Below are 12,190 nucleotides of genomic sequence, written 5' to 3' on the forward strand. Positions count from 1 at the left end.
GTGCAAAGGCTGGCAGAAGGCCAGATTTGGCCCACAGACAGTAGTTTTAACAATCCCTACTCTAGAGCAGTGGTTCTTGTTTAGGTCCACAGATATATTTCAGGGGATCCATGACCTTAGATGAGAAAAAAAAATGACATCTTCATTTTCATTCATCTCTAATTGAAATTTAGCATTTCCTTCAATTATTTTAAAACATTTTTCTCAGAATGAGTCCATGTACTTCATCAGACTGATTGTCAAAGGCTTCCATGACATAAAAGGTTACAAGGCCCAGCTCCCAACAAATCCCCTCATTTTCAAATGAGAAACTTAAGGCCCAGGTAGTAAATAGTAGGACGAGAGCCCAGATCTTTTGACTTCAAATTCTTTTGACTTCTGACTCTTTCCACTACAGATGCCTGAGTCTTAATCTAGTATTAGTTTTCGAATCACGGAACTTCATGGAGAATTCACCAGATCAGAGGTGTAACAGGGGAAGAGAAAAGAGTTGCACTCTCCCAGAAAGTAAACAGGTAATTAATCTCTGACAAATATTTACAACATGTTTGGTGCTTTCTAGAACACTTTGGCATCCCTTACTTCAGTAAAGTAGAACATAACTCAACTTTTCTATACCATTTTAGCATTTACGGAATAATTTCCTCACAGCAACACAGTGAGATAGAGAGTTCCGGTATTAAAGCTTCAGTTTTGAAAATGAGGAAACCAAGGCACAGAGAGGTGGAGGGACTCACTGATGGCTACACAGTCAAGAGTAACATGACATAGTGGAAATTTTATTGGATTTGGAGTCTAAAGATGGGGGTTCATATCCTGACTCTTCTACTTTCTGTATCTGTGTGACCTTTTGAACCAGTTACTTTCTTTCTCTTGGCTGTAGTTTCACCCAGAGACATAACTAAGAATGTCTATAATTATTCCTGGGGCAAATAGCATGGAATAAACACTCCATTAAGGGGAGGGGACAAGCAAAATGAACCTTCCCTCATTTGAGGACCAGGACACTGTGAGTAGTCAAAGACCCCAGTGCAAGACTGATTCTGAAGATGCCATATTTGGGGGAAGGGAAAAGTGAACACACCATCTGGTAGCTTTCTATTTTAAATAATTATTCTTGCTAAGTACTAAGCTACGCATTTCCATACTGCTACATAAGAGTGGTCAGTGCCATCTAAATTAGTCACCCTGAAACAAAGTCTTAGTCATCCCACTCTCGTTATGGTTCTATTTCCTCATTTGTAAAATGAGCGGAGTGGACTGGCATAAGTCTAAGACTCCATGCAGCTCTTAATCCTATGTTTTTAAGTGTCAGAACTGAACTTTGAACCCAGGTCTCCTGATTTCTAATTTAGGACACTTTCTATTATGCCTTGGTATTATTACCTACCCCATTTTATAGCTAGGTTAGCAACATGGTGAGATAACATATCCAAGGTCACCCTGTGGTATAGCCAGGTGGGTAACCCAGATTTCCTGATTCTCAATCCAGTGCTCTTCCTACCACACCAATGGGATGGAATGGCACCTCCTAATCTGGTCTAATATATGCTGTGAAGGTACACAGCAGACAGCCAAGTTGGGAAGAGAATTTCAGTTCTCCAAGGGTGAATCGGAACTGAGAAAGGAAATGAAGGAAGATATAGGAGAGAAATTGTAGAGGTATAGTAATAATTTGTTGTTGTTCAATCATTTTTGTGTCCAACTTCATGACGTTATTTGAGGTTTTCTGGGCAAAGATACTGTTGCGGTTTACCTCTCCAGATCATTTTACAGTTGAAGAAACTGAGGCAAACAGGGTTAAGTGACTTGCCCAGGGTCACACAGCTAATAATGAGGCCAGATTTGGACTAGGGAAGATGAATCTTCTTGACTCCAGGCCCAACACTTTATCCACTGTGCCACCTACCTGTCCAATAATAATGATAGCTAGCATTTATATAGTACTTCAAAATTTGCAAAGTACTTTATAAGTATGATCTCATTTGATCCTCAGAACAATTCTGGAATGTAGATACTGTTTTATCCTCATTGTACTGAAGAGGAAACTAAGGTGGGTAGTGTTTAAGTGATTTAGCAGGATCACACTTCTCGAAAGTATCTGAGGTTGGAATCGAACTCAAGTTTTCTAGACTTTTAGAAGGAGAGATTGAGGAAAAGTCAAAGATTATATCATATCCCCCCGGGCTTTCTTCCTGCCATCTGCACTGCCTTTCATTGCACTCTAAACCACTGGACAGCCTGGAGGCTGACTCTGAGGTTTAAATCCTGGAGTCTGAGGATATGCCATTTGAGAGAAGGGGTCTGGCCTAGAGTTATCTTTTGAATCCATTGAGTTTCAAATACTAGTGTGACTCTTAGGTGAAGCTGTCCAGAATGGGGCAGGTAATATAGAAACAGAGGGGAATCCAAGTTTGGATATATAGATTTGGGGGTCGTTTGCATTGAATTAATAATTGACTCTGATAATTAGATTTAAGAAGATAAAATGGTTGGTTGAAGCAGCGTAGGACTTGGGAGTCAGGAAATGTAGGTTTTAACCCAGATGTACCAATTCACTCTGTGACTTTGAAGAAATTGCCTTCCCTCTTTGCTACTATTTCCTCTTCTATAACATTCAGCACTTGGATCAAATGATCTCTGACGTCCCTCTAGACCCCTAAAATTCCATATTTCTAGGATTCTAAGAGGTTGACAGAATCAGGTGTTATCTTGGCTCAAAAGGAGCATTTAAGCACAGAGCATTATGGGAGTTTCTGAAAGAAGTGCAAGGTCCCCTAGGAAAGGGATGGAACAACACCAAAGACTAATTCTGCCTACTACCCAATTTTCCCTGAAGCCAAACACACACACACATGTGTACACACACACACACACACACATATACACACGCACACACACGCACACACGCACACACACACACACACACACACACATCTTCTTCAATCTGTGAGGCTCTGTACATGAATCCTAGAGAGACTGTAATGGATAAGACACGAAGCTTCTCTATTCTGTCTGTTCCCTAGTGAGTTACCACATTAGTATGTTGTGACGTTAAATGACTTGACTCTTTGGAATGCTACAAAGGGAATTAGAACTACAAGGGATTCAGGGCTGGGGGTGGAGCGAGGCAAGAGGAGACTTTCTGGTCATTTCTGTCCACGCATTCCACAGTACTAACAGCATCAAATATTCATCACTACCCTAAAGTAACACTGCCAAGGAATCAGGAAAGTACATTTGCTAAATGGCTTAACATCTGGATAGCAACCTTTCCAGGGGAATTAGAGCCAGAGAGAACTGAGCCAGGGCTCAGTGTGACAACGTAACTAGCCGAAGTAGATGAAAGGACAAAAAGGTGGTCTAAAGCATTACTCCAGCTAAGCGTGGCAGCCCAGTGAGAGGGCCTGGCATCTGAAGGGGCTTGGTGGCAGAGCTCCTGTCCTCCTGCCCTAAGACAGAAAAGAGATCCGGTAGCCCACCCATCCCTGACCTTGAAATATGGTTTTTAAAAAATAGCTCCATACTCAACCTCAAATTCCTGTTTATAAAAAAAGATCTGAGCCTGGGCTTCTATTTGGAATTGGCAGTACATACCCATATGCATCGCAATACGTTGTATTTTTGCAGATTAACCTGGACCATATCTTGCTATACTCTCTACGGTCTGAGACTCAATGTTCTTGTCTGGGTGTTGTCTCAGCAGCCAGAGGCTGTGTGGGCAATACAACTACTGACCTAACTACCACTGGGTGTCACACACACACACACACACACACATACACACACACACACACACACACACACACACACACATACACACACACACACTGTGTCTCCAAAGACCCAGGAGAAAAAACAAAGGACCTTAAATTGTCTTCTCTGTGAAACTGTTGATTAGGATTTAAATGAGATAGTGGGCATTTAGAGCTGGAAGGAACCTCAGAGAATATCTAATCTAACCCATTCATTCACATTACAAATAAAGGAAATGAGGAGCTGTCCAGATAATGAACTACCTAAACATGAGATAGGATACGTCAGGGGGCTCCCCCTCTCTAGAAATCTTCAGGGTAACCATTTGGAGATAGGGTAGAGGGGGGTTTCTGCTTGGTACATTTTGGTTTGGATGGTCTCTAAGGAGACTCCCAATTCTGAGATATTGTGATCTGCTGAACTGTGAACCCAAATGCAGGAGTGACCTGCACAAGATCATACACATAGAGCCAGCATTCAAATCCAGGTCTCCTGATGATCTACTCGAGAGCTTTTCCCACCCAAAGGGATGCAGTTCACTAGTTCTGCTTAAATAGAGCCAAGACGGCAGTGTTGCGCAAAGAGTTTGAATTTGGGGGTCAAAAGACCAGGGTTCTAGGTCTAGCTGTGCTCCTTACTACCAGTGTGACCTTGAGGAAGTGATTTGGCTTCTCTGAAACTGAGTGGTTTTTTTTTAATCTATATGTAGCCCCATTTCCTCTCAAGTTTGGCATTGTTTCTGCAGGACAGCCCTGTTGTGTTATCTGCTTTGTACCAGGCAGGATGGGGAGGGGAGAGGGAGTTATATCTCCTGATTAACAGAAAGACCCTGAGCCAACAATACTATTAACCCATGTAGGTATATAGATATTTCAGAAGAGGCTGCTGGGAGAGGTGGTCAAGGGAAACAAACACAGACTTTTGAATTACTTCTGAATCTACCCAGAGACACAGACATGTGGGGAAGCCCCACCATGTCCTGTGATACCCATTGTCTGCAACCCTGGGAGTGCTAAAATGAGATTTCTCTTGGTGTGATCATTCTCTCTACTCATGCTTGAGCTGGGATCTTATCCTGCTCCCAGCTAAAGATCCTAGTTACTCTTGTGTAGTCCTTCATCTATTTTAATTTTTGTAAATTACTCTATTTCTGTTTCTTGCTTGTGTTTAATAAACAAGTTTATTAGCTATCTATAGTGGTCTTTTCCGTAACCAGTATTGGGTGGGAAGGAACTAAGCAGCACAAGGTATTTACACTAAAAACATTCTTATAAGACCTTTTAGAGAATATAAACATCAATACATGCCTCTCCTCTTTTCTCTTCATAGGGAGAAAAAAACTTCCAAAGAAGAGGAACATACTCATCATCACATATGTCTGCATGTATATTGTATGACTACATGCTGCATATAGACATTCACATGTCACTTGCATATCAAGATAGTACATATGTGTATATGTGTATATATGTATATGATATATATAATATATCACATATAGGTGTGCATATTCACCTCCACCTACAGATATGGCTTTGTATGAGGAGAAGGAGAAAGCACTACATCATTGTTTTAGATGTCCATGAAAAATCTAAGAAGAAGAAATAGGTTTACGTGAGAGCAAGAAACATTGGTTGGGTATAAGGGAGAGTTTGATTATCAAGATGATAAAAAACACTGAGACAGGCAAACCGAAGAGGATAAAAAAAAGCATTCTTGGGGAGATGCTTGGGACACTGGACTTGGATTTGAAATATTGGGGTTTAACCCCCATTCTGGTAGTCATGTTGGCCTCACCTATAAAATGAAGGGGTTTGACAAGATAATTTCCAAGTATTCTTCCAGCGCTACTGTCCTATGACAGTGGGAGTGATGGGGGGGAGGGTGGGGAGATATCTCTTACTCTGGACATGATGCTTCTTAATGCACCTAAGATTCACTTTTTCGGCTGTCATATTACACTGCTGACTCAGGTGGGTCTTGTTCTCCACTAAAAAGGCCATATATTTTTAACACAAGTTCTTGTCTGTCATCCATATGTGATCTCATTCTCTCCTCTCTTTTATTGGACTGATTTTTAAACACCTCAGTCATACACATCATATTTTTTAAAAATATCCATCTCTTGGAGACATTAGGTATAGACCATAAATTCTAGGATGAGAGAGAGAGAGATAGGAGAGAGAGAGAGAGAGAGAGAGAGAGAGAGAGAGAGAGAGAGAGAGAGAGAGAGATTGGGCTATAGCTTGAAGAAGTAGCAGAATCAATCAAGGTGAGTGAAGAATTTGGGGCTTTTTTTAATAAAGAGAAACCTAAGCAAGTTTGGAGGTAAAAATAGATAAGAGATTTAAGAAGAGAGAAAGAGATTAAAGATGTTGGAGAGGACTAATTCTGCCTTTAAAAACCTAAATACTCAAATGGATCTGTGATTTCATCAATTCAGAGGTTCCCTCTATTGATACAGATGGAAGTCTATTTGTGCCTGCCCATCCCATATCCCTCTTGTCCAAAGTACACATCCCCAAAGTACACCATAGAGTTCCACCCAATGTGCGGAGGCCTTCCTAACTTTCTTCTGATATCACAAGTACACCATTGAAGTAAACCTGAGAAGTTCTTTTACTCACCCAAAACTTCCCATTAAAACAAAGGCCCATCTTTCAAACACTAACATTTTACTACTGCTGCTATATGGCAGCAAGACATGGAATACCATTTCCTTTGAAACTAAAAGTGAGTATCACAGGGAGGGCAATGGAATGGAGTATGGTGAGTCTGAGAAGACTGCAACATTTAACCAATGAAGATCTCTAAAAGAGATGAGAAATAAAAGGAAAATGTGTGACAGGGAGAGAAGATGGGCTAGTCACATGGCCAGAGCATGAGAAATGTAAAAAAATGCCATAAAATTCAATTTAAGTCAATCCAATAAAAATCGATTTGCATTTTAGTCTCCAGTACTGAGAGAAAAAAAACAGTTGGAAAGAGGTTTCCAATGCAACATTAGTGTCCTCAACTCATTGATTCTCCTTCCATGTCATGACTTGCCCTTCTCATTTGGGTAAATGCCTTGGTCAGGATGACGTATCTGCACTCTGCTCCTTCACTTTGTCATTTTCTTGCAGCCTTCAGCGCCTGTTTGGAAACATTTTTTCAGCTAGTAATAGGGTATATGAAAGGTAAGAGAGATGTAATCATCTTAGCCCAATTCAAGTTCTAATGAGGTGTCAACATGTCTACAGAGGAAGCCTATTAGCCTTTGCTTCTAAGTTTAGAAAGCTAATAAAATAAGATTACCAAGGGCTTTGGATCATTCATGAATAATTTTTGTTCTTTTCATTCATTTCTAGGGTGCAGGAGGGCAGCCTAACTACAGAAGGGAAAAAGAATATGTGAGGGTTAGCCAGGGGAAGGACAGTAGAACACTGACTTTAAGGAGGACATAAATTCCACAAAAATTCATTCTCTTTGCTTAAGAGGTTGGAACCTATCCTAAACTTATCAGTTTTTACTCCTTGTGTATGTTTTCTTAAGTGCTTCTCCCTTGGGAGACATGTGACTCTGAAAAATAACTGGATTAAAAACTCATCAATAGACTATGGTTAGTGGTATTGATTGAATGCTGTTGACTATAAATCCCCAACATTTCTTCCCCTGGTTAAAAGATGCTACCATCTATCTCCAGACTTCAATCCTAAGCAGAATCATCTCTCTTTTGGAAGGAAAAGTCTATGAGATAAATGAGACATCTGGCACATCCTTGCAGGTGGGCCTCTCAGTAAGATCCCAAGCAGCATATAGTTCTTCCTTGGGATGGGATCCCTGAAGCCATCCCAAGGACCATCTCCTTCAGAAAGTCTTCTCTGTCTATTCCAGTACACATACACTGAGCTCAGGAGTCATGTAGCACTTATGTTGATCTGAATAATACATATTCTAATGTGTTGACTACCCTAGCACCCCTTCCAGAAGTAGTCCTCCAACTCCCATCACCTGATGAATATGTTACACAATATATTTTTATTACATCTATATCTATGTTGAATCCTTCATCTAGACTCCAAGCTACACAAAGACAAGGATTATATTTTCTCCTGTCCTGTTTATTTACCACAGTTGACTTGACTGTCTGGCTTTGTTTCTCACTGTCCTATCTGAATATCATGAATTCAATATTGTTTTCCAAAGTTCCATGCCTATAAGATGCAAAAGATGATAGAATCCTGGAATTGTAAAGAACCTTAAAGGTCATATAGCTCAACACTTTTGCCCAGTGGATGAAGTACCTCTTTAACATGATAACAACAAGTGACCATAAAGTCTCTGCTTGGAAGAAGAGAAAAACCAGAGAGAGTACCATCATGAAAGCGAAGAGAAGAAGTAATATATAGAAGGAGAACAAAGAAGGTCAATGATGTCAAAAATGCAAAAAGGTCAAGAAAAAAATGAATATTTAGAAAAGACTGTCACATTTGTTAATTCTATCTTTCCCCGGTCTTTTCTGCTCCAGTCTCCATGCACCTTGTCTTTTTCAGAAGCTTCATGCTCCTGATCATCCTCCTCTTGGCATCCAGATCCAGTTTATCAAATTTTGATGAATATTCCTTTCCTCCTTAGGAAAGATACATCTTGAGCAAGCAGCATGAAATGGATGTCAGTCTTTACGTTGGCAGACATTTAGGTCTGGGCAGCTAGAACAACCAGATGGTGCAGTGGATAGACTCCTGAGCCTGGAGTCAGGAAGACCTGCTTTCAAATCCTGCCTTAGACGCTTGCTATCTCTGTGACCCTAAGCAAGTTACTTAACTTCTTGTTTCCTCATATGTAAAATAGGGATAATAATAGCATCTTCCTTCCAGGTTTGTTGTGAGGATCAAGTGAGATAATTTAAAGAATAGTGCCTGGCACATAGTAGGTGCCAACTTATATTATAATAATATGTAAAAAGGAACAATTTTGAAAGACTTAAAAAACTCAAACAAGGTGATGATCAACCATAACTTCATAGGAGCAGTACCTCCTGAGAGAGAGATTGGTTGACTAGATATATAAATACATCTTTTTGGACATGGCTAATGCAAGACTTTGATTTGCTTGACTCTACATCTTTGTTACAAGGATTGTGCTTTTTTTCAGTAAGTTCAAGATGCAGGAGGGAGAAAAAAATAAATACTTGATCATGGAACAATTAAACTTAGTTTAAAACAAAGACAATTAGTATGTCTTCCATAAATATTCTTTTCTCTTCTCAAAACTAAACATCTATCTTCAATATGGTATGATCCCCAATCCAGTTCTCATATCATCCTGGTAAGCCTCTTTGGATGTGTTCCAGTTTGCCAGTGTCCATCCTAAAATGTAATGTCCAGAACTAATCACAATACTCCAGACATGGTGAGATCAGGGCAGAGAACAGTGAAACTATCACTTATTTGATTCTAAACACTATGACTCTCTGAACGCTATGCAGTCTAAACTCACATTAGTGTTTCTTGTTTGTTTTCCATTTGGCTGCTGTATCACATCATTGACTTATATTGACCTAGCAGTCCACTAACATGCTCAGATTTTTTTCCACATTAATTTTATCTAGCTATCCATCTGTTTTCCTGTACTTTTCAGGTTAATTTTTTCAGAGCTAAATACTAGGATGTTATATTTATCTCTATTATATTTCATCTTATTAAGTTCACCCAATTGCTATATCTCGTTGAGACCCTTCCAAAGTAATCTGACATGTTGGCTTTCCCTCCCAGTCTCATCTGCAATAAACCTGCCATCCAAATCATTAATTTTTTCCAAATCATTAATTAAAATGTTGAACTGTGCAAGATCAAAGATGGATCCCTGTGATGCTCCATTAGAGATTTTGCTGATCCATTTAAGACTACTTGTTGGATCTGTCCTCTCAACAAGTTCGGAATCCAAATAACTATAGAATTGTCAAGTCAACAACCCTTCGTCTTGTCCATAAAGATAGCATGAGACATTTGTCTAATTGTGTGCTGAAACATTTATAGCATTGTCCTAGTCTACATGTCTGGTAACCCTGTAAAAAAAGAGGGGGCAGGGGGGAGGTGGGAGAGAAATAAGGCTACCTTGGTATGAATCGTGCTTGATGAAATCATACTGGGCCATGGCCCTTAGTCAGTGTTGTCACACTGGCATTAACTTCTTCCCAACAGGGAACTGGCTAATGTCAATCTGAAACATTAACTTCATTCATCCACAGTAACAGGCTACCCCCAGAGGCCATAGAGTCGCCTTCCTCGAGAAATGTAATGAGAAAGTAGAGTTCCTCTCTTGGTAAGATTGTTTTTAGCAGCAGGAAGATGGGTTTGATCAACAGTCTCAAGCTAAAATTGTAGCTTGTTTTTTTTTTCTTTTTTAATTTCTTTTTGATTTTTAGTTTATAACACTCAGTTCCACAAGTTTTTGAGCTCCAAATTTTCTCCCCCTCTCTCTCCTCCTCCCTCCCCACTCCCCAAGACAGCATGTAATCCAATATAGGTTCTTCATATACCTTCACATTAAACTTATTTTCACAATAGTAAAGTTGTAAAGAAGAATTATAACCAATGGAATGAACCATGAGAAAGAAGAAACAAAACCAAAAAAGGGAAAAGAGAGAGAGAGAGAGAGCAAATAGTTTGCTTTGATCTGCATTCAGAATCCGTATTTCTTTCTCTGGATGTGGACAGCTTTTTGCATCATGAGTTTTTGGAGATGTCTTACAACCTTGCTTTGGGTAGCTTGTTTTAAAGGGATAGCACTAATCTATTGCATTAATATTACTGATATTTTTGTTTCTCTTCAAAAGACTTGTTAAAGAGAATAATTAGCATTTACATAGCACTTTAAAGTTTGTAAAATACTTTACAAATACTATCTCCTTTTATCCTCACTACAACTCTAGGAAGTAGGTGCTATTATCATCCTCATTTTATAGGTAAAGATATAGAGGCAGACCTAGGCTAAGTGACTTGGTCAGCATCACAGCTAGGGAGTGTCTGAGGTTGAATTTGAATTCAAGTCTAGATGACTCCAGATCCTATCTAGAAAAATAAGGTTAGTTACAAAGTGCCTAATTGTCCAATTACATAATCATCTGAATTAAATAGTAAATGGCTTCATAAGATCGTTAAAAGGTGGTGAGGAAGGGAGGTTAAAAGTAGTAAAGGAAAGAGGTTTGAAAGAACTGACCCAGGTAACTTCTGGTAATCACTCCTTCATTTATCCAACCTGGAAATACCTGAGTTTTAAAATCACTCAAAAGGATTTGATAGAACTACATGAATCTTATACGTCAGTGGATTTATTTCTGCTTTCCAGATCGGTTAGAATATGTTCATGGGACTTTAGACTCAGAGACTTACATTACCTTTCCAGCCATAACACCAACTTAATTGTGAGATTTCATGAAAGTCTCAGTTTCTCCATTTGAAAAATAAGAAGAAAAAACATCTATCTGAAACCAGAGGGCCAGTTGTGCTAATGAATACACACACACACACACACACACACACACACACACACACACAAATGACCATGTACCTTATACTTTGTGATCCTCCAATTAAAGATAGAGTAAATCTGGTTTGAATTCCATTTTTGTTTAAATTTTTGAATTCTTTTTTTTAATTTAGCAAACACTCAAAAACAAGCATTTGTTTCTCTCTATATATCTTACAGAGCACAAAAAGACAATTGTATATGAAAGTGTGAATTTCATTTTATACCACTTGCTTTTTTAAAAAGTATACAATAAATTCAAGACGTTACTTTCAAAATTGGCCTGCTTGCCTATACTTCCTTAATTCCACTTTTGGTAAATGCAGTAATTATAATCCCTGACACTTCTTTGGTGCATTTATTTCTGAAGAACTTTCATATAAATATATGTCTGTATATGATCTATGTATGCATGCCTATATATAATTTGATATATATTTATATGTAATAAATAATTTTGAACTATAAAATCTTTTTATGTAAAATATTTTATACTATCTTTTATAAATAAACTTTCATATGTACATATGTATATATGTGTATATGTATATACATATGTATATATATACATATATATGTATATACATATATAAACTATAAATATCTCAACTTTCATTTCATATGAATCATCTCATTTTATCTTAACAACTCTGGAAGAAGGGAGAAAGAAGGAGGGTTACTTTATCCCCATCTTATAAATAAGAAAGCTGACTCCCAGAATGGTGAAGGAGTGGAGTGTTTCTCCAAAGAGAGCTAGCTAAAGCCTCAGTTCTCTAGACCGCCAGTCCCAGACTATTAACAGACTACATAATAGTTCCTTCCTATAAACTACCCTCGTTCCTGCATCTCCCAAGAGAATAGGACCAATATTTCCAAGGCAACAGAGAATGGCACTCCCAAAATGGTGCATCATTGCAGTAGG

This window comes from Trichosurus vulpecula, chromosome 3 (genome assembly GCF_011100635.1).
Source record: "Trichosurus vulpecula isolate mTriVul1 chromosome 3, mTriVul1.pri, whole genome shotgun sequence".
Taxonomy (NCBI): Eukaryota; Metazoa; Chordata; class Mammalia; order Diprotodontia; family Phalangeridae; genus Trichosurus; species Trichosurus vulpecula.